Genomic DNA, 25,307 nt, shown 5'->3' on the forward strand with positions numbered 1-25,307 from the left:
AAAGTAAAAGTCACTATGGAAGATCGTAGTGGCAAGTACCTCTTGAGAGATTTTAGGAGTCACTTATCGAAGTTGGATTTCAATCAACTGCACCTGGTACACCCCAACGGAATGGTGTAGTAGAAAGAAGGTAAAGGACTCTTATGGAATAATTAGATAGATGATGAGTTATTCAGAAAATTACCAAATTTGTTTTAAGGATAAACTCTGAAAACGAAAGTGAACATAGTACCTTCCAAGTTAGAACTCTCTACTCATATAGAATTGTTGAATAGGTGAAAACCTATTTTGAAGCATATTCGGATTCGGGTAATCCAGCACATATGTTAAAGAGAGACAATGATAAGTTGGATAGGAGTTCACTTGTTTGTAAGTTATCCTAGATAAACAAAAGGAGGTTTATAGTCTTAAAAATCAGAAGGTCATTGTTAGCATCAATGACTGATTTTTAGAAAAGGACTATATAATGAACCACGTGCTCATAAGTAAATTTGTTCTTAAGGAAATAATAAAGGACATGTCTAACCTAGTATCAACTGTACAAGATGAGATACCACAAGAAAACTGCAACACGTATCACAATTGATACACAATTGCAGAAAGTGCCTTGTCGTAGTGGGAGGGTTGTTAGGCAACCTAAATAGGTTCATGTTTTGGGAGAGTTTTTGGACTCGATCCCTGGAGGACATGAACCTGATCTCCGGTCATATGATGAAGCACTCCAAGATAAAGATGCAGCATCTTGGCAAAGAGTAATGAATAAAAGAATTAAAATATATGTATTCTAATAAAATCTGGAAGCTTGTAGAATCACCAAATGGTGTAAAAGCCGTTGGGTGTTAAAAGGTCTATAATAGGAAAAGAGGGATAGACAGGAAGTTAGTAACTTTCAAAGCAAGGCTTGATGAAAAAGAAACTTTTTCACTGGTAGCCATGCTTAAGTCTATCCGGATTCTTTTATCTATTTGGCAAGTGGATGTCAAAACAACATTCCTTAATGGAAGTCTTGAAGAAAGCATCCATATAAAGCAACCAGAAGGGTTCATTGCAAAGGGCTAAAAGCATCTTGTGTGCAAGCTCAATCAGTCTATGGACTGAGGCAAAGCTTCAAGGTCTTAGAACATCCAGTTTATCAAAGTCTATGGATTTAGTAACCGGATAAGTCTTGTGTATACAAAAGGTGTGATGGAAGCGTGGTGGTATTTCTTGTACTATACGTAGATAACATTTTTGGTGGTTGGAAACAATATCAAAATGTTGTCAGAAGTAAGGGTATGGTTGTCCAAATAATTTGATATAAAGGACTTGGGAGAATGCATATATTCTTGAGATCAAAGTAATAAGGGATCGCAAGAAGAGAATATTTTACTTATCCCAAGCTTGATACATCAGAAAAATCCTTGCTCGTTTTAAGCATGCAAAACTCCTAGAAAGGTTTCTTACCTTTTAAGGATGGAGTGTCTTTATCTAAAGAGATGTCTCCGATGACATCAAAGGAGATTGAGGACATATAGGCAGTTCTTTATGCTTCGGCAGTTAGACAACCTAATGTATGCTATGCACGAGATCAGAAATCTGTTTTGCCAAGGGCATAGTTAGCAGATATCAAAGTAACCCTAGACAAGGACATTGGACTGCAGTAAAGCATATATTCAAGTACCTTAAAGGCACTAGAGAATATATGCTAGCTTACAAGGCAGTTAATTTGGTCCTTGTGGGTTGCATGGATTTTGACTTCCAATCAGATAGGGACAATAATAAGTCAACCTCAGGGTTTTGTGTTTACTTTAGGAGGTAAAATCATAACTATGGAAGAGTGATAAGCATAGGTGTTTTTCTGGACTCCACCATAGAAGCTTAGTATATGGCAAGCCTCTGAGGTAGCCATAAAAGCTGAATGACTCAATAACCTCAAGATAGACTTAGATATGATTTCTGGTTTGTCCAAAGATTATTACAATTTATTGTAATAATGTTGGTGCAGTAGCAAACTCGAAGAAACCATAAGTCTATTAGGCAAGTAAACACAATAGAGCGCAAGTACCACCCAATACGAGAAATCGTATAAACGAGGAGAAGTTGTTGCTGCCTAGAATGCATCAGATGATGACCTATAGATCTTTTCACTAAGGTCCTTAAGGCGAGAGCTTTTGATGGACATGTTGAAGGGTTGGAAATTAGATGTATGGCAGCAGATATGGCAGCTTAGTCTTTTAGTATAAGTGGGAGATTGTTAGAGTGTATACTAAAAGCCTAGCTTTTGGTATAAATATTTATCTAGAAATAAGAATCACATTGGTCAAATGTCTACATTTATGATAAATGTAGTTGTTCAATTAATTTATATTGTAGATAACATGGTGTGTGGTGTCACACACAGAGGATCATGTTATCAGTACCTTATAAATTATAAACAGTAGCTCACGACCATAATGGAAAGGAACAAACCATTAGAAGGTCGTAGTGTAATTAGGTATTAGTTTATCTTAACTATATAATTACACTAGTACACTTAGAATGTATTGAGTAGGACCATTAGAGGTCGTTTCTTTTATACTGATTTTATAAAGAAACAAAGACCTCAGTTATTATGGAAGTGTGTGCTCTTAATCCTAATATAATAACAAGCACATATATTTGATATTTATTTCTTTAATTTATCAATGGGTGAGATTTAGTTCGATGAATCAATAAGCCTATAAGTTGGGAAATAATATCAATTATAGTGTGTGTTGTTGATTATAGAAGGAAACTGTGTCCTAGTGATCTAGGTTGAGAATATCCCCAAGAGGAGCTCATAAGGATTGTCATGTTAAACCCTGCAGGTGGACTTAGTCCGACATGACGATGAAGTTGAGTGGTACTACTCTTGGAGCTAGATATTAATTAAGTGAGTTGTCAGTAACTTACTTAATTAGTGGACATTTGTTATCTTAAACACAGGGAGACTAACACACTCATAATAAGAAGGAGCCCAAAATGTAATTTGGGATTGGTGCGGTAGTTCAATAATAGTTCTTTAGTGGAATGAATTATTATTGATGAAATTAAGTTGTGTGTTCGGGGCGAACACAGGATGCTTAATTTCATCGGGAGACCAAAACCAATTCCTCCTCTCGGTCCCTATCGTAGCCTCTAGTATATAGAGATTTATACCCACCGCATACCCACCTTCTTACCCATCCAATGGGGCCGGCCAAGCTAGCTTGGAACCCAAGCTAGGGTCGGCCAAGACCAAATGGATGAGCCATGTAGGTGGCCGGCCAAAGCTTGGGTCCCAAGCTTAGGTGGCCGACCACTAGAATATTAAAAAGGATTTTTATTAAAATTATTTCTTATGTGGATATCATGATTTTAAAAGAAAGTTTAAAAATTAAAAATTTCCTTTTATAACTTTCTACAAAAGATTAAGAGATTAATCTCTTTCCTTATTTGTAGTTTAAAAGGATGATTTTAATTTTTGGTAAAAACTTTTCTTATTTGTAAATCATCTACATGTTTAAAAGAGAGTTTAAAATTTGAAATCTTTCCTTATTTGTTGATTAAAGGTGGATTTTAAATTTTAAGAAAACTTTCCTTTTTAATCATGTTCATGATTTAAAAGAGAGTTTAAAATTAAATATTCTCTTTTATAAGTTTCTACAAAAGATTAAGAAAAGATTTGATATCTTTCCTTATTTGTAGATTAAAAGAGATTTTAATTTTTAGAGATAACTTTCTTTTTATCCACATGTTTAAAAGAAAAATTTTAATTTATAAAATTTCCTTTTTATTAACCAATCATGAAGGGATAAAATTATTGGAGAAATTTTTATAAATTTCTATAAACAAATTAGGAAGTTTTAATTTTTGTTTTAATTAAAACTTTCCTTGATTTGTGGATTGAAGGTGGCCGGCCAAATAAGTTGGAAAAAGAAAATTAATTTTTAATTAATTAATTTTTTTTCATGGCAAAAGAATTAAGGAAGGTTTTATTAATTTTTCCTTATTTGCCAAGACCAAGGATTATAAAAGAGGGGATAGAGGAGGCTTCATAGTGAACAACTCTATTCTTTTTCTTCCTCTCTTTTCTTCTTTGGTGTGGCCGACTCTATTTCTCTCCTCTCCTCTTGTTGGCCGAAACTTATCTCTTGGTGGAGCTTTTGTTAGTGGCCGGATCAAGGAAGGAGAAGAAGGAGAGAAAGCAAGCCTCGTTTCTAGCATCCCTTGGAGCATGGTGGTGGTGGCCGAACCTCTTCATCCTAGAAGATGTTTTGATGGCCGAAATTTGCAAGGAAGAAGAAGGTGCTTGGTGGTTCTCATCTCGGAAGATCGTTGCCCACACAACGTCCGAGGTTAGAAGAGGAATACGGTAGAAGATCAAGAGGTCTTTCTAAAAGGTATAACTAGTAATTTTTCTTTCCGCATCATGCTAGTTATTTATGGAAATAATACCAAATACAAGAGGCTTACGATTCTAGTATTTCGAATATGTCTTTCGAAGTTGTGTTCTTTTATTTTATTTTTCCTTGTGATTTGATTGTTCTTTTCGGTTAACCTAAAGTTATTTTAGGAAATTAAATATTAGATTTCTATAAAAGGTTTTGTCTAGTCGGTGGTGGTTTCTCCCATATCCAAGAAGGCCATGTGCCTCGCCATGTCAGTACTGGGAACCAATTATGGAAATTAATATTTAATGGAATTAATAACTTAAGGTGATTTGGGTCGAACGTGTTAAGTTCCGCAGGAGATCCAAGTCAAAACCTAAAAGAACAAATAGATTAAGTTTTGGATCAAACGTGTTAAGTTCCGCAGGCGATCCAAAATTTATTTAAAAGAACACATGGTAGCTAGGAAAAGGTTCAGACCTTTGTACAAAATTTTTGTACAGTGGAACCTCTAGGTTTTCCGAGTAGCAACCAACATCTCTATCTACTGTGACAACATTGATGCCACTTACTTATGTGTCAATCCTGTGTTTCATTCTAGCATGAAGTATATTACTCTAGATTATCATTTTGTTCGTGAGTTAGTTCAGAGTAACAAAGTTCATATCTCTCATATCTCGTCCTCTGACTAGTCGGCTGATTCTTTGACCAAGCCTCTCCATAATTCATGCCTTCGTCTACTATGTTCCAAGATTCTGTACGCACCCACCATCTTAAGGGAGCCTATTGGAATATATCTTTTAATATTATGCATTATCTTTTGTATATTCTGTTTCCTTTATCTCGTATAATTCCTTATCTGTCTTGGGTTTATATTTTTTATAAAACTTGTCTTGTATTCATTTTCGAGATATATGAAATTATATATATTCTTTCAATAGTTTTTATACACATGACTCCCGTCTACCACTCTCACATACATCTAGGTGCCCATATCACTTTTAGGCGCCCCGACACCACTTTCGAACGCCCTGCACACCCAGTCGGATATGAGATTTGGGCAGCATATCAAAATTGAGTATTCGGGTTGGGTATGAGTAGAATTCTACTAGACTCATCTTTAGACCGGGCATACTTTTTTTTTTAAAAATAATCCATTTTTACAAAAAAAAAAAAATCCAGAGCTTCTATATAGGGGTTTGGTTCTTTTGATATTTTCTTGTTCTTATGTTATTTCTTATACATGGAAACAACAAGAATTTGATACAGAGGATCTCAATAACCAAACGAATTGAATTCCTCAGTCTTAATCCCAAGGAATAATCGTCCACTATCAAAGTTGGGGTCTACACTCATCAAAACATGAGGTATGACACTATTTCTTAAATGCGGTCAGGGATAAATTTTCTACTTGATAAAGTTATTCTAATGGATTTGAACGTTAATATATGTCACATTTTTAAATAATATATTACATATCTATTATATTAATCATCTTATTAATATACTCATATTTATTTTGATATTAATATTAATTATTTATCAGTCCCATTATCTATTTATTTAACTTTATTCTTTATATTTATTTTTTATTATTTATTTATTTATATAAAATTTTCTCATTAATCGTATTTAATTTTTTTTTACCACGGTTAATATGTGAGTGTTATAACACTTTTCTACATTGGGTTACAACACTATTTGAGTGTTATAATTCCCACGTATTAACACTAATGTGATGCTCTAGGTCTCGGAGATGCGATGTTAAATAAGGGGAACTAATCTACTAGATACGAGCATCTTCAATGATTATTGTTCTATAAAATTTATTTTATAGTCTCCCATATACTACCTCAATTTCATATCAAAAATATAGAAACCTATTATTCTTTCTAAAATAAAAAAAACATTCATATAATCTTTTTTTTACTCTATATTGTTAATTTTTTTTTATGATAAACTCAGTTAGTCTCATTGACTAATTTATCCCTGGGTGATCGGCTCCACCCCATGAAAATTTTCCATTGGCCACTAAGGTAAATCAGAAATTGCGTGCGACGGGCAACTCAGAAGCCCAACATCTTTTGATTACGTGCTCCATTTGGATGAAAAATTTCTACAAATATGTCATAGTTGAGGACCAAACCGTGAGTACCTGAGAGATAATTTGGATATCCTACCATAACACCATAACCCCGGAGACATTATTAATTTTTTTATATATCATTAATTATTGGCCACATCTATATTATTAATTTTGAGATAAAATAGTAAGTCTTTGTAACGATCTGACCGTTTTGGCCTCTTGGGCGGACCTTGTGGCGGCCCAACTGGCGGCCCTTATGTCATCGGCCCATTTAGCGACCTCTCATGTCGTCGACCGACGACCCTTTGACCGTGCTGTTACTCACTAGAACTTTCCACCCCTGGCAGTTGATTTTTGCCTCCCCCGGCATTCGAACTCTAGACCTCCAGGCTTAAGTACTAGAGTTTATGAATCCTGGTAACCAAGTGAGATGATCTAACCACCTCTTGCACTTAGTTACCAGGATTCATAAACTCTAGTACTTAAGCCTGGAGGTCTAAAGTTCGAATCCCGGGGGAGACAAAAATCAACTGCAAGAGGTGGAAAGTCCTAGTGAGTAACAGTACGGCCAAAGGGTCGTCGGTCGACGACATGAAAGGTCGCCAAATGGGCCGATGACATAAGGGCCGATGGTCGACAACATGAGAGGTCGCCAAATGGGCCGACGACATAAGGGCCGATGGTCGACAACATGAGAGGTCGCCAAATGGGCCGCCAAATGGGCCAAGAGGGTCGGGTCGTTATAATAAAAATACGCCTTTTAATTGTACTACTCACCTGTGGTAGGAGTTGTTTTCAGTTTTTATTGTAATGACCCGACCCTCTTGGCCCATTTGGCGGCCCATTTGGCGACCCTTGGGTCGTCGACCATCAGCCCTTATGTCGTCGGCCCATTTGACGACCTCTCATGTCGTCGACCGACGACCCTTGGCCGTGCCGTTACTCACTAGGACTTTCCACCCCTGCCAATGGATTTTTTCCTCCCCTAGGATTCGAACTCTAAACCTCCAGGCTTAAGTATTAGAGTTTATAAATCCTGGTAACCAAGTGAGATGATCTCACCTGGTTACCAGGATTCATAAACTTTAATACTTAAGCCTGGAGGTTTAGAGTTCGAATCCTGGGGGAGGCAAAAATCAACTGCCAGGGGTGGAAAGTCCTAGTGAGTAACGGCACGGCCAAGGGTCGTCGGTTGACGATATGAGAGGTCGCCAAATAGGCCGACGACATAGGGCCGACGGTCGACGACCCGAGGGTCGTCAAATGGACCGCCAAATGGGCCAAGAGGGTCGGGTCGTTATAATAAAAAGACGCCTTTTTATTGTAACGACCCTGCCCTCTTCGCCCATTTGGCAACCACTCATGTCGTCCACCGTCGGCCCTTATGTCGTCCGCCCATTTGGCGACCTCTAATGTCGTCGACCGACGACCCTTGGCCGTGTCGTTACTCACTAGGACTTTCCACCCCTGGCAGTGGATTTTTGCCTCCCCCAAGATTCGAACTCTAAACCTCCAGGCTTAAGTATTAGAGTTTATGAATCCTGGTAACCAAGTGAGATTAACGACACGGCCAAGGGTCGTCGGTCGACGACATTAGAGGTCGCCAAATGGGCCGACGACATAAGGGCCGACGGTGGACGACATGAGAGGTCGCCAAATGGGCCGCCAAATGGGCCAAGAGGGCTCGGGTCGTCGACCGTCGGCCCTTATGTCGTCGGCCCATTTGGCGACCTCTCATGTCGTCAACCGACGACCCTTGGCCGTGCCGTTACTCACTAGGACTTTCCACCCCTGGCAGTGGATTTTTAAACCTCCAGGCTTAAGTATTAGAATTTATGAATCCTGGTAACTAAGTGAGTCAGTCATCTCACTTGGTTACCAGGATTCATAAACTCTAATACTTAAGCCTAGAGGTTTAGAGTTCTAATCCTGGGGGAGGCAAAAATCCACTGCCAGGGGTGGAAAGTCCTAGTGAGTAACGACACGGCCAAGGGTCGTCGGTCGACGACATTAGAGGTCGCCTTTTTATTGTAACGACCCGACCCTCTTGGCCCATTTGGCGGCCCATTTGCCGACCTCTCATGTCATCGACAGTTGGCCCTTATGTCGTCGGCCCATTTGGCGACCTCTCATGTCGTCTACCGATGACCCTTTGGCCGTGCTGTTACTCACTAGGACTTTCCACCCCTGGCAGTGGATTTTTGCCTCCCCCAGGATTCGAACCCTAAACCTCCAGGCTTAAGTATTATAGTTTATGAATCCTGGTAACCAAGTGAGATGATCTCACTTGGTTACCAAGATTCAAAAACTCTAATACTTGCGCCTGGAGGTTTAGAGTTCGAATCTTGGGGGAGGCAAAAATCCACTGCCAGGGGTGGAAAGTCCTAGTGAGTAACGGCACGGCCAAAGGGTCGTCGGTCGATGACATGAGAGGTCGCCAAATAGGCCGACGACATAAGGGCCGATGGTCGACGACATGAGAGGTAGCCAAATGGGCCGCCAAATGGGCCAAGAGGGTCGGGTCGTTACAATAGTACTTAAGCCTGGAGGTTTAGAGTTCGAATCTTGGGGGAGGCAAAAATTTACTGCCAGGGGTGGAAAGTCCTAGTGAGTAACGGCACGGCCAAGGGTCGTCGGTCGACGACATGAGAGGTCGCCAAATGGGCCGACGACATAAGGGCCGACGGTCGACGACCCGAGGGTCGCCAAATGGGCCGCCAAATGGGCCAAGAGGGCCGGGTCGTTACAATAAAAGGCGCCTTTTTATTGTAACGACCCGACCCTCTTGGCCCATTTGGCGACCTCTCATGTCGTCGACCGTCGGCCCTTATGTCGTCGGCCCATTTGGTGACCTCTCATGTCATCTACCGACGACCCTTTGGCCGTGCCGTTATCACTAGGACTTTCTACCCCTGGCAGTGGATTTTTGCCTCCTCCAGAATTCGAACTCTAAACCTCCAGGCTTAAGTATTATAGTTTATGAATCCTGGTAACCAAGTGAGATGATCTCACTTGGTTACCAAGATTCATAAACTCTAATACTTACGCCTGGAGGTTTAGAGTTCGAATCCTGGGGCAGGCAAAAATCCACTGCAAGGAGTTGAAAGTCCTAGTGAGTAACGGCACGGCCAAGGGTTGTCGGTCGATGACATGAGAGGTCGCCAAATGGGCCGACGACATAAGGGCCGACGGTCGACGACCCGAGGGTCGCCAAATGGGCCAAGAGGACCGGGTCGTTACAGTCTTAAATTTCACTACTGTTCTGACACTACGAGATCCAAACATCACTTCCATGTAATTAGAACTTTTTTTCACTTTTTCATTTCAAAAATCTTTTTAAAAACATCTGGTTGGAGTTTTTACCTTCAGGCACTCGACTACTCTCCATTATTTCTTAAAATCAAAGTTATAGTATAAAGGGTGGACGTATGGTATCTCTAATATAATAGTCTAGAGTCAATTCTTAAAAACTGATGACTTAGAGTTTATCCCACCATGCGCCTATGACTATGCTCTTGCACTTACTTCCTTCTATATTCGTGGGGTCGGCACTAGGGGGGTCGCTAAGGTAGTTGATCTATCTTTTTTTTTTAAATTAAAGTTGCGGCCCTCAGGGCGTAACACAGATGGTGGACGCATGACATCTCTGGCATAATGACCAGTGGTCAATTCTCAGGAACTGACGACCTGAGATTTACCCCACCATGCGCCTATGATATGTGTACTTGTATTGATCTCCCTCTATATCTATGGGGCCGACATTAGGGGGCTGCTAAGGTAGCATATCTACCTTTTTAAAAATCAAAGTTGTAGCCCCTATGGCTATCGAAGCAACTACTCTTCATACTTTCTAAAAATCAAGATTGCAGTCCCCATAGGCTATTCGGGATGGTACTTGACAAAGGCATTGCTATATAAAGTCTGGGATCGAATTCTGACAAGTGCATACTCCTAGAGTGAAGTACCCCCTCTACCATATAGTCTCCATGGGCTATCTGTGAAGTACCATATTATCATAATGTGGGATCATAGTGATAGGGCGCTAGGGGTGAGGGGCCACTCGGGGTGAGCATTATCTCCTTGGCCCCTTAAAATTGAAGTTGCTGATTTTTTGTTTTTTGGGTAACATCAATGTATGCTTTAAATAATTTGGAATAAATTATTTGAGAACTATTAATTATTTAATAATTAAAATCTATGAATTATTTAACATTTTAGCTCATTTATATATGCATAAAAAGATTACAAGTTTGCCCTTTGGTGTAGTGGGAGGGCGCCTGTTTAGTTTTGTAGATATTTAAAATTAAGTTCTAATTTTGGTGTATTAATAGATAATTTTCTTAATAGATTATTGATATAAAAATGATGAATTGATGAGCTATTTACTATGAGTATTTTTTAATTTATTCAAATTATTGATAGAAAAAAAAATTAGTAGAATCTAACTAGTCATCCTAAAATTAACCTATATAAATGTCAACTACAAAAATAGAAATGGCAAGTTCATGGTGATTGCCTTGTCGATAACACATTGAAGTTCAAAAGGTTTAAAATGCAAATGCATGATTACCGATTAAGCAATCGTTAAATTATCTACATTTATTAATTAGCATCGACAATTTTTTTTTAGAGGTGAGTGAAGATGCCCTAGGGAGTAGCGCAGACCGTGGATATATGTTATCTCTGCGTAATGGTTAAAGGTGAATTCTAAAAAATTGACGACTTGAGGTTTACTCCACCACACGTCTAACGCCTGTGTATTTATATTTACTTCTCTCTATATATGTGAAGCTAACACTAAGGGGGCCATTAAGATAATGGATTTACCTTAAAGGTGAGTGAGGGGCATCCCCATAATTGGCTCAGTAGATAGACGCATTGGTAATGACCGTAGAGGCCAGGGTCCAATCTTGATGGAAGATTTCATCACCCTTTGCTAGACCTTCGCCCATGCATTTACTAGTTTGGATTTTTTACATTTACCTCTTTCCATACCCGTAGGATCAACTCTAAGAGGCTATTGATGTGGCAGTTCTGTATTTTTAGAGGTGAGTGAGGGTTACCTCCTGGGCAGAGTGTCATGGTTAAGCTCTCCAGTGATAGATCAAGTATCTAGAGTTTGAGACTTGGCATGTGGCAAATATTAGAATTTTTTCTCCTTAATAGGTAGCGAACCTGAAAATGTTGGTGGTTATGATGAGTCTCCATGTATAATTTCCTGATTTATCTAGATAACCAGTGGAAAATTTCCATAGGGTCGGGCTGACCATCCCAGGTTCGATGTTATTTAGTTAATCATTTTTTTAAAAGGTGAGTGAGGGAATCTGAAAATTTTTCCATGGAATTAAACTAGTAGCTCCAAATTTGGTATTACTTGATTCATTAAATTTTTTTAGAGATGAGTGAAACATATCATCAAGGTTACAGTATAGTGGAGCGAAAGAGTACTAAGTTATCATCCAGATACCTACAATTTCAAGAAAGAGGAGCAAAAGAATACTAAGTTATCATCCATATATCTACAATTATAAGGATAAATTTTTTCATAATTTAATCTCTTATAAAGTACATAGGGTCATCCTAAAGGTGTCACTAAAATAGCTACTCCATCTTTTTTTTTACTGCAATAGAGGTGGATGAGATATGAAATAAAATGAATCGCGTTTAGCGTGACCTATTAGTTGTTGTATCTCACCTGGTTTGAACAAGAGACAATGTGCACCATGTCCACTAGCTAAGCTCCTGGATTGAGATATTTAATTTAAATATTTTTATAGTTTAATTATTAAAATAAAATTGAGTTTTTATAGTTTAATTATTAAAATAAAATTGAAAAACTATAGAAAAATTTAAAAATAATAAATTATTATAAACTTTGATTAATTATAATGTTGGCAGAAAAAATTGACATTTTTTATTTTGTTAAAACATTAGAAAATTTAAATTATTAAAATTTTCATTTTTATTAAAATTTTAAAAATATATAATATTAATAATTATTATAAATTTCAAATAAATAATAAGACATATCAAAAGGCTGCGTGAAAAATGCCGACTGATCCGTCGGCGCGGACGAATTATAGTGATTTGTTGCAATCCGAGACATAAATAGAGACAAGGATAACCCTTTCAAAAAAAAGCTCGATTGTAATCTTATTTTGATGTTTTTCCCCCAACGATAGGTTGATTTAATCGACTTTGATCAAATGTTATTTGGGAATAATTTTATTATTATAAAAGTTTAGACTACAAGACGTTCAAGTTGGATAAACACATGTATGATGTATTGTATCAAGTTATATAAATTTTTTACAATTTAATTTCCGCCAAGTGGTTAACGCGTATTTGGCTGAGTAGATGTGCTTACTGATCTTGTAAGTCAGCGGTTCGAGCCTCGCTGTTGGCACGATTTATATTGAGCGATGAAGAGATACAGTGTGAAAGAGGGTCTTTGAACAACCATCTGATTATCAGATGATGATCAAAGACATATCCGAGCTCAAATTTTTCAGTTTTTTTTTACTTTTTAATGAAATTAGTTAAAATAATATTATCGTATTTTATATACTTAAAAAAAATCTATATAAATAATGCCATAATATATAGATAATTTTTTAATGTTGGCATTCCGTGCCCGCGTGATGGCGTCCCGATTGACCGGCAATGTGCTGGTGGCTGGGACAGGTAGAGCAGGTGTCGGCGATCTCATTGGACCTAAAGACGAATGGATTTCAGTACTGGAAAGAACGGGCTACCACCTCAGAAGGTTGGCAGAAGGTTGGCATGACCAGCGACCGAGGTCATCACGGTAGCGTGGCGTGTGGTGTACAACGTGTGTATATATATATATATATATATATATATATATATAAAAGATACAGTGTGAAAGAGGGTCTTTCAACAACCATCTGATTATCAGATGACGATCAAAGACATATCCGAGCTCTTCATTTTTTTTCTTTTTAATGAAATTAGTTAAAATGATATTATCATATTTTATATACTTAAAAAAAAAATCTATATAAATAATGCCATAATGTATAGTTAATTTTTTAATGTTGGCATTCCGTGCCCGCGCGATGGCATCCCGATTGACCGGCGATGTGCTGGTGGCTGGGACAGGCAGAACAGGTGTCGGCGATCTCGTTGGACCTAAAGACGAATAGATTCCGGTACTGGAAAGAACCGGCTACCACCTCAGAAGGTTGGCAGAAGGTTGGCATGGCCAGCGACCGAGTTCGTCACGGTTGCGTGGCGTGCGGTGTACAACGTGCAACATGCGGCGTGCGGCGTGCGACGTGCGACGTGCGACGTGCGGTGAAGATATATATATATATATATATATATATATATAATGCAGGTTGGAATTAATTAGAATTAAGATTATTGATCCAATTTTAATTAATTATGTTGGTTTAACCAAATTAGTTTGGTCTAATTAAACTATTAGTTGGTTTAATTAAACTAGGTTGATTCAAACCGGAATCAATTTGGGCTGATTAATTGGGCATGGACCAAATTTGATCAAATGATTAGATTTGCTCTAATTGGTAAGACTTAAACTAATGGGCATTGGTTTAATCAAACAGACATGAGTTTGATCAATAAGTCTGAAATTGACTGAAATGGACTTAGATTAAACAGTAACAAAACATAGGTACAAAGATCCCTATCGAATTAGATCAGTTCATTGTGGATAATGGACCAAGCTTAGGATTTGAACTCCTAATCAACCGATCCAATGGATTAGTCAACTTAGACTCCTAAAAATCAAGAAAATTTATTTTTCTTGATTTATTATGTTGGTACGATGCCTATATAAATTGAATTAAGCTAGTTTTGTACCGGTTAGTCGGTTTTGTACTGACTTATTTAATTTTAATTTTTTAGATGGCATAGACGATTACTACATTGACTCGTCACGAAGTGTAACAAAATCAGCTCAAGAAGGAAATTCAGGAGATAAAGTATAACTCTACTTTTGGAATCGACGGACACATTAGACGGCTTGAGGATTTATTTTGGAAACTTGAGTGAGAAGAGTTTCCAGTCATGGACAGTTATAGGATATGGGCTTTGACGCGTTCATTGCTAGAAAATCCTAGGATGATAGCAGACTAGATTTGGGGCGTCATCAAGGACACGTCACATATTCAGTATTATGTAAGGAACTACTTCATCATATGACTGAAGAAGATCCTGAAGAGTTTGAAAAAGACCCGGAAATGATCGAGGAGGATCCAAAATAGGATCCAATTGAGGATCTTATAGAGAATCGTGAAGTTGTCCTACCTAAGATTACCCTAAATGAGTTTAGGCTGAAAGGGATAATGTTGGCCACTACACTAGTGTCTGTCCTAGTGGGAGTGGTAGTAGCCTATCTAGTTTATTAGAGTTCTATTATTGTTATTTTCATTATGTGTGAACAATATTAATCCATTTCATTCATGTCAGTCAGTTATATGTTAACAATATACAACATAATTTTATATTAATGACATGTTCATTTATTTATGCTGTTTACTTGACATGATGCATGATTAGTTCATTTTTATTGAATGATCAGTTTATTTAATTAAAGTAATCATGATTTATTAAATCATCAGTTCATTTAATTAAAGAAATTATAATATTATAAATGATTAGTTCATTGGTTGATATGTATGTAATAGAATGGATCAATATTGATTTGATTGATCATACGAATTATAAATTAAAACATTATTGTCACTTGATTTTGCAAGCCAACTCAAATTAATATTGAGTCAATCATAAATTGCATGCATATGAATTACACTGAATATTAAATAATGTGTTGATTTATGATAGATTATGGCAACAAAAAATATTATAGCTGAACTCAATAAGGGTGAAAATTTTAATGGGGATAACTATAAGATCTGGCACCTTAGAAACAATATGTACTTGAGGAACAAGAAGTTCTAGAGGCTGTAAATCAGGTTATGGTAGAACCTGTTGATGGTCCCACTACACAACACAGACGAGATCTTGATGCCTATAAGGCATGGAAGAAAAAAGACTCGACTGTAAAGGGCATATTGATTAGTTTAATAGTAGACGACCTAGATTTTGAGTATGAGTCGTATCTTTTGGCTCATGCAGTTTGGGTAGCCCTTAAAGAAAACTACAGTGGAGTAAGTCTGAGCAAGTTTCGACAGCTGACAATCAAGTTTGACAGCTACAAGAAGCATCTAAATGTATCAATGGTTCAACATCTCAGGGAGATGTCTAACATGATTCGGGAGCTTAGTGTTAGAGTGTATACTAAAAGCCTAGCTTTTGTAAACATTTATTTTTCAAATAAAAGAATCACATTGGTCAAATGTCTACATTTATTTGTTAAGTGTAATTGTTCAATTAATTGATATTGTAGATAACATAGTGTGTGGTGTCACACACAAAAGATCATGTTATCAGTTCTTTATAAATTATAAACAGTTGCTCACGACTAAGATGGAAAGGAACAAATCATTGGAATAGTCGTAGTGTAATTAGGTATTAGTTTATCTAGACTAATAAATTACACAAGTAGACCCTAAGTGTATTGAGCAGGACCATTTTAGGTAAGTCTTTTTTATACTGACTTAATAAAAGAACTAGACCTTAGTTATTATGAAAGTGTGTGTTCTTAATCCTAATATAATAATAATCATATATATTTTGTATTTATTTCTTTAACTTATCAAAGGGTGAGATTTAGCTCGATAAATCAATAAGCCCGATAAGTTGGGAAATGATATTACTTATAGTGTGTGTTGTTGATTATAAAAGGAAATTGTGTCCTAGTAATCTAGGTTGAGAATGCCCCCAAGAGGAGCTCATAAGAATTGTCATGTTAAACCCTGCAGGTGGACTTAGTCCGACATGACAATGAGCTTGAGTGGTACTACTCTTGGACAAAGACATTAATTAAAATGAGTTGTCAGTAACTCAATTAATTAGTGGACATTCAATATCTTAAATACAGGGAGACTAACACACTCATGATAAGAAGGAACCCATAATGTAATTTGACATTGGTGCGATAGTGCAATAATAACTCTCTAGTGGAATGAGTTATTATTGATGAACTTGAGTTGTGTGTTCGGGGCGAACATGGGATACTCAAGCTCGTCGGAAGACAAAACCAATTTCTCCTCTAGGTCCCTGTCGTAGCCTCACTAAAGTCTTAAATCCGCTCATAAAAAGCCCATCTTGGTGTCCAAGAAGGGGCCGGCCCATGGCTTGGTGACCAAGCCAAAGGGGCCAGCCATAAACTCCTTGAGGTGGCCGACCACAAGCAATTGAAGGGTGTCGGCCACATATTTCAAATTAGAAGGGGTGTTTTGAATTTTTAAAACATTCTCTTTATAGATATCTAGAAGTTTTAAAAGAGAGATTTTAAAATATAAAACTTTCCTTATTTGAATTAAGCCACGTGGTTTAAAAGAAAGTTTAAAAGTTTTAAAACTTTCCTTTTTTAACCATCCTCATGGTTTTAGAAAAAAAGGAAAAGAAGTTTTTAATTTGAATCATTTTAATTTTGTAACCATGTTTAAAAAGGGAAATTTTAGAAGAGAAGTTTTAAATTTTAAAACATGGTTTTATTTTTTAAAATTTTCATTTTTTAACATCCACATTAGGAAAACAAAAGAGAGCTTGTAAAATTTTATAAGAGTTTTTTCTTTGCTTATAAAAATTTTTACAAGGTTATTTCTTTCCTTTTAAGGGGTCGGCCACCCTTGCTTGGTGCCCAAGCAAGGGGCCGACCAAATCAAATCATCCAATCAATGATTTGATGATTGATTCAATCAAGAGAAAGAAAAAAGAAAAATAAAAGGGGAAAAGGAAAAACAAGAGGAAGATTTTATTTTTTGTAAAAAGTCTTTTTTTATTTGCCTTGGGCAAGTAATATAAAAGAAGGGGAGAGGAGGCCTCAATAATTATCAATTCTTATTCTCTTGTTGGTGATCTCCATAGTGGCCGACCCTCTCCCTATTCCCTTTCCCCTTGCTCTCTTTGGTTCCTTTGTGGTGGTGGTGGCCGAAATCTAGAGAAGGAGGAGAAGCTCTTTGGGTGGTGTTCATCATGGAGGATCATCGCCCAAACGACGTCCAAGAGGAGGCGAGGAATACGGCAGAAGATCTCGAGGTTATTAACATACAAAGAAAAGGTATAACTAGTAATTTTCTTCCGCATCATGCTAGTTATTTTTCTTTGTATGAATTCCAAACACAAGAGGCATTAGATTCTAGTTTTTCAGATTTGTTTCGAAGTTGTGTTTTTTTTCGAATTTGTGATTCGATTGTTCCTTTTGGTTAAATCTAGAGTTATATAAGGAAATTAAATATTAACTTTTCTTAAAAGGCTTTGTCTACGCGGTGGTGGATGCTCCCATACCCAAGAAGGTCATATGCCTCACCATGCAGTCTTGGAAGCTAATTTTGGAAATTAATATTTAATTGAATTTATAACATAGGTTGATTTGGATCAATAGTGTTAAGTTCCGCTTGCGATCTAAATCTAAACCATTAAGAATAGATAAGTTAAATTTGGAATCAATAATGTTAAGTTCCATTTGCGATTCCTAATTTAACTTCTAAAGAACACAATAGGTTATTTAGGAAAGGTTCGACACTTGTATAAAATTTTTGTACAGCGGAACCGGTATGATCTTCCTAGGACCAACCAACAAGTGGTATCAGAGCTAGGGTTTGCCTCTGTGTGTTTGGTTTTCAAATAGATTATGCACAAGTCATACATAATTTAGGTAGGATAATAGTAGGATGTGTTAACTTTGTGGTTGCAGGCTCCAACTATTATGACATATAGATATTGTGTGTGATTGGACCCTTGGACATGTCAAGGGCATTATTTGTAACGACCACCCTTCTTACTACTACTACTACTCTCTAAGAGTGACCGTTACTTATCTACTACTCTACTTAACCGGTTTATTAAAAATCTCTAGGAAAACCCTACCGAAAAATTTCGGCAGAGTCTCCCCTGTACCGGTGACCATTTCCCATAATACAAGCATCATATACTCAGCCACAGGTGGCTGGAACATATATCTTCACAACCACGCAGTATAATATCACAAATAAAAGAAAGAAACTACCCTATCAATAGCAAACATCAATATCACTCCATCAATAGAACCCAACTACAAACGCGGAATAAACTTAAATACAATGTTGACTCATAATAGCATTAAAAGAAAACTAAAGAACTCTAAACAGAAATGTCTTAATAATTCCTTAGCAAACTCTTGATCTCCCCATAGTCCAGCCATCACACACCTTCATCACCACCACCTTGTCGCCTTCCTTGCTAAATCTTTTCCTTTCCTTTATCTGCAGTAGGAGGAAGTGCAGTCTATAAGCATAAAGCTTAGTGAGCGCTATCTACTCACAAAAACTCGATATGCATGTAAATAAATAAAAACATGCTAAAACTGAATGCTAACATATAAAACTACTCATGCTCATATATAGCAAAGAAATCATGCTAACTGAAATACTAAACATGTATAGCTAATCATGCTTATAAGAATGAAACTATAAAAGAAGCATACTAAACATGTAAAACCACTAAACATGTAAAACTACTAAACATGTAAAGCTACTAAACATGTAAAGCTAAACATGCTCATAAGAATAAAACTATAATAGCATGCTGAAAACAAATAAAACTAAACATGCTGAATAATCTAATAGCAAGAAACAAATAAAACTACTTCTGAATGCTTCAAATAACAAGAAACTAAACTTTCTAATTCTAAACATATTTGAAGCTTGTTTCATTTGTTTCAAAACTTATACTTTAATACTTCAAAATAATAATAAACTTCTTTTGGGCCCGGCATTGTACCACTTTGCGCGCATTCTTAATAAGAATCGAGGTAGCTAATCCCGAAACTACTAAGATACTTCTAGGCCTTGTGCCTAGGGGCAACTTGGAGCCCATCCCTTGGACCTTGTGTCCGGTACATGCCCTTTAAAAAGTAAAATACTTTCTTTATAGCTTCTTTATACTTGCCCTTACTTGGCATTTAAGCAAATACCTTGTGTGCGCTTTTGATATTCAATATTCTGGAATTGAAATCAAGTCTAAACCTTAGTCTTTCTTGCTTATAGTTCTTAAAGATAGAAACTCATGCTTATGTAATAGCAAAGAAACTAATAATTGCATGCTCAAGATATTCTAATAGCAAAAGAGACTAGAAAGTATCACCATGCACATCTAATGGCAAAGGGAACTGATCATGCTTAATTATTAGCAAATGGAAAATTGCTCATGCTTTACTATCAGCAAACGAAAACTAAACAGCAAGAGAATAATCTAAACAGCAAAGGAAAAATCTAAACGACATGCTAAACCCATTCAAATTCCTTCTCCTCTTCTTTAACAAACTCATGATAGCAAAGGTAGATTAACCAACAAAAGAGAATTATCATTGATAACCTAGATTCAAATCTGTTCTTCATGCTTACTGCCTAAAACAACAAAAGACCGAAACTAGAATCTGCTGAAGTTTTAAACCTATGCAAAGCTTGGTATGGCAGCAAAGGAAATTACATCTAACTCTTCAGCCATCTTAATTCATAGTTTAGGAAGAACAAATCAAGAATCAACTAAATTAGTTATTGGTATAATCAGTGACCAAGTTTAGCATATATCAATCAAACAATGTAATATTTTCAATACTTCTTTCATTTGTTATAGAAATTGTAGTTAATTCCTCATCATGATCAATAATATCAGTTCTACAATAAGATCAGAAGGTCAATGATATCAAGATGATGGAAGGTTAGTATATTAGAAAAGCATCTCTGTCATGGTCAAGAGCTCCAACTAGCCTATCCACATGGATATAAAATTTTTCATTAGCTTCAGAGTTCTGAATATACAATACTAATTACAAGGCTTGGGAGGAATTCTAATCCACCCGCTTGACCTGAACTAACCCTTCCCTTTCTTTCTTTAAGGATCACGGCAGCAAGCAAAAACAACAAAAGCTCCATGAAACATGCTCCGAAATCAACCCAAGAACTAACATAAATCCGAAACCACTCCTACAACAACTCAGTGAAACAAAATCACCCAGTCCGAATGAATCTACCAAAATCAAACTACAAATTCCGAAAGCAAACAAAGAAGAATCAAAGCTCACGGAACTACTCCTACTGCAGGTGAGAAGCAACTCACCGAGCGTTCTTGGACTTACAACCGACGGAGACGACCTCTAGGGCTTCGGAGATGTGGCTATTTCGGCTCTTCTTTGTGCCCGCACGCTATCCTTGCCGAGAGTAACTCGAACTTGTGAAGAATCCGCGGAGAAGGGAGCTCGCCGGCCGCCGGAAAACCAACCCTAGCCGTCGCTGCGTTTCCGCCCGAGAGGAGCGCCGTCGCGTGAAGGAGAAGAATTTTGAGAGAAGTTGTTTGATTTTCCGAAAAGAAACCTAAATTCCTTTTCTTATACTAGGGTTTAAATCGAAACTATACCTTAAATAAATTTATTCCCATATTTAGTTAACAAAACGAGCTTAGCTCGATTGGTCGGGCCGGTTGTGCTTGGGTCCGAGGAGCTGGGTTCGAAACCTAGCTTCTACAACCTTTTTATTTATTTATTTATTTTTAACTTTCTCCTCTCGGTAAAAATACTAAACGGACTCCAAAATTTGCATAAAAATACTCTAAAAATTCCTAAAAATCTCTAGAATATTTTAAAAGTATTTCCAAATATTTTTATGGACTTTTAGAACTTGAAATAGGAAAAATTGGGTCGTTACATTATTATTGTGTGTGCATGATTGTATGTAACTAATACAGCTGGAGCTGTATTAGCCCTAGGGTTTTAGAATTTTATTTTCGATCTAGACTACATGTACATTCCTTCGTGGATTTAGGATCGATATATGTAAAATTCTATTTTTGTCACGGATCGTATCTTTGCGAGGTGTGGTGCTGTTGGAGGACCAGAGGCGCAGCGAAATAAGAAGCAAGATAGATGCGACAACTCGACCCGATGGCGGTGGCTAAAGATGGCAGTAGCTAAGGTTGGAGCACACGGAGAACAGTGGCAGAAAAGGCCATAATAGTTGGAAAATTAATTTCTATATTTATTGCTTTTATTTACTGTGATGTATGTGTGCATGTGATGTATGCTAGCATAGGTTAAAATTCCTCACCTTAAATAACTAAGTGGGAGAGGGATTTTTAAATAAATTCCACGGTCTCCATTACTGGTTTGTAAGTGATGCAACAGACTTGTGTGTTGGCTCTAAGTGCCTCCCTCCACAACGGATGAGTTTGTTGCGGATCACTATATCAAACTTTCTTTATGGATGGTTATAGGAAATTATTTAGGAGCGTGTGATCTTCTCCAACTGAAGGGGCACAATCCTATTTAATGGACTAAGTATCAAGTAATGGTATACACTTAGACGCATTCAATAGTATCCTCCCCAACGGAGTCACTGCTATTGGTTTGTGTGACCAAAGGAAAACCAACTATTAATTTTATTTGTCATAAAGTTATGATGACAAGATAATAAAATTAATGGGTTACACCCTCCTCTTACAAATGTTGAATTTGTATACGTCCACACCAACGTGGCATGCAATATTCACGGTGTTTTGAGGTGTTGGTAAATTTGAAATAGTATTGTTTGAGGAATCAATATTATTCTAAATTTATAGTCCTGACCAAAGTTTATTTTGTGATTCTTAGGATGTCTTTCAACCCACTGGCCATTATATTGAAAGAGAACAGACTTACTGGTCCCAACTATATAGATTGGAAAAGAAACCTGGATATTGTCTTAACTGTCGAAAGCTATAAGTTTGTACTGTCAGAGGTATGCCCAGATACACCTCATGGTGATTCTACCCCAGAGGAGATTGAGTATCATAAGAAATGGGTAAAAGCAGATGAGATGGCACGGTGTTACATTTTGGCTTCAATATCAAATGTATTGCAACATCAGCATCAAGATTTACCAACTGCTTATGATATAATGAACAATCTCAAAGAACTCTTTGGGCACCAGAGTCGGACAGCTAGGCAAGAGGCAATGAGAAAGTTAATGACAGCCACCATGTCAGAGGGAACACCTGTAAGGGATCATATCCTCAAAATGATGGCTTATCTGAACGAAATACAAGTCCTTAGAGGTGAAATCGATGGGGAACCCTAGGTTGATATAATTCTCCAAACGCTACCCAGAAGTTTTAAGCAGTTCCACCTGAACTATAACATAAATAAAAGGGAGTATGCGTTGGCGGAACTTCTGACAGAACTATAGGAAGTAGTAGAAATATTTCGTCATAGTTCTCAGATTTACTATGCTGAAAATGGTTCTACTTCTAAGTCGAAAGGCAAGAAGAAGAAGAAATAGGTCTTTTCAGCAAAGAAGGTGAATAAACCTCAGGGTACAGGATAGAAAGCTGGTATGAAGAAGCCGAAGGGCAAGTGCTTCATCTGCAAGAAGTCAGGATATTGGAACACGGGCTGTCCTCGTAGGATTCAGAACAATAAAGGTATATCTCATTCTCTAGTAGTTGAAACATGTTTAGCGGTGTTATTTACCAGCACCTGGTGTGTAGATACGGGAGCCACTGATCATGTCAGCAACTCTTTGCAGGGGCTCCAGGAAACTCGATGACTATTTAATGGAGAGATAATCGTCTGTATGGGCAATGCTACTAAGGTGGCGACTGTTGTAGTGGGAGACATCTACTTATCTTTTGATAGGAATAGAAGTTTGGTTTTAGGAAATTATCTTTATGTACCCAGTTTTAGAAAGAATTTAATTTCAGTTTCTAAACTGTATTTGGATGGATATTCTGTTTCTTTCAATAACAATGTGGTTATAAAGAGAAATAGGGTTATTATCTGTTCTGGTGCATTGATTGGCAATTTATATACTTTAAATCTAATTTCTCCCATAAAGTAACAAATGAAAATTAATAACACATCTTCTAACTCTAATAAGAGAAAAGAACCTTTGGAAATGAACCAAACATATCTTTGACATCTAAGGCTTGGTCATATTAACTTAAGTAGGATTCAAAGGCTTATAGACGATGGACTCTTGGGTTCATTAGAGTTGGAAAACTTTCTAACCTGTGAATCTTGCTTGGAAGGTAAAATGACCAAGAGACCTTTTAAGGCTAAGGGGTATAAAGCCAAAGATGCGTTAGAACTGGTTCATTCTGATTTGTGTGGTCCTATGTCTATCCAGGCAAGAGGTGGTTATGAATATTTCGTCTCCTTTATAGATGATATTCAAGATGCAGATATATTTACTTGATGCGCCGCAAGTCTTAATGCTTTGATAAGTTCAAAGAATAGAGGGTTGATGTGGAGAAACCTCTTGGTAAAAGTATCAAGACACTACAGTCTGACCGTGGTGGCGAATACCTCTTTGGAGAGTTTAGGAATTACTTATCAGAAGCTGGGGTTCAATCCCAATTGTCTGCACCTTGTACACCCCAACAGAATGGTGTGGCAGAATGAAGGAATAGGACTTTTATGGAAATGGTAAGATCGATGATGAGTTATTCAAAATTACCAAATTCATTTTGGGGATATGCTCTGGAAACAGCAGTATACATTTTGAATATGGTACATTCTAAAACAGTTCCTTCTACTCCTATGAAATTATGGAATGAGCGTAAGCCTAGTCTGAATCATATCCGGATATGGGGTAGTCGAGCATATGTGCTGAAGGGAGATACTGACAAGTTGGAATCACGTACATAAGTATGTCTGTTTGTGGGATATCCTAAGGGAATGATGGGTGGTTTGTTTTATAATCCTAAAAATCAAAAGATCATTGTTAGCACCAATGCTCGATGTTTAGAAGATGATTATGTAATGAACCATAAGCTCATGAGTAAAGTTGTTCTAGAAGAAATAAGAGAGGTCACGTCTACTTTAGTACCAACAGTATAAGATGAAGTACCACAAGAGACTGCAACACGTGTTACACATGATACACAACTAGAGATAGTGCCTCGTCGTAGTGGGAGGGTTGTAAGGCAACCTGAGAGATTCATGTTTTTGGGAGAGTCTTGGGACTTGATCCCGGGTAAACATGAACTTGATCCCCGGACATATGACGAAGCACTTCAAGATAAAGATGCAGTATCTTGGCAAAAGGCAATGAATTTAGAAATAGAGTCTATGTATTCTAATAAGGTCTGGGACCTTGTAGAACCACCAGATGGTGTTGTCACGCCCCGGAGGAGTCCCTGTCCGAAGAAATTTCGGCAGTATCTCCCCTGTACGGCGGACAATTTGAAACTTTCTACATATCCATATACCTCAGCCACATGCGGCTGGAATAATAAAAGTAAATAAACAATCACCCACACAGTTTAATAATAGACAAACTGAGCAGTAATAAGATGACTCGAAAACAACCCTACTCCACTACACTCATAAAGCTTAAATCCGATTTTTCCTACTCCACTACACTCATAAAACACAAATCCGACAAACTCACATCTTCTGCCGTTCAAGCAGGTATGTAGTAAAACATATCGAATAAAAATCCATCGACAAATACAATCCATACATCATCCAAGTATCGAAATAAACCAATTCTAAACATAGTCAAATAAGAAGAAAAACTAAAAGGTCAATAAGTCCTCGTGGTCTGCAGGGGACCAGCAACTGGAACTCTCTCCTGACAGCATCAACCTGAAAAATAACAACAATGGAGGCGGGGTGAGTCCAACACTCAGCAGGTACAACTGATATACAAAGTAGGGAAATAACACCTAGCACTAATCATGCGTACAGTCTCCTGATATAAGAAAGATAAAAATGCAATTGAAGAAAA

The sequence above is a fragment of the Zingiber officinale genome, chromosome 1A (genome assembly GCF_018446385.1).
Source record: "Zingiber officinale cultivar Zhangliang chromosome 1A, Zo_v1.1, whole genome shotgun sequence".
In the NCBI taxonomy this organism is placed as follows: Eukaryota; Viridiplantae; Streptophyta; class Magnoliopsida; order Zingiberales; family Zingiberaceae; genus Zingiber; species Zingiber officinale.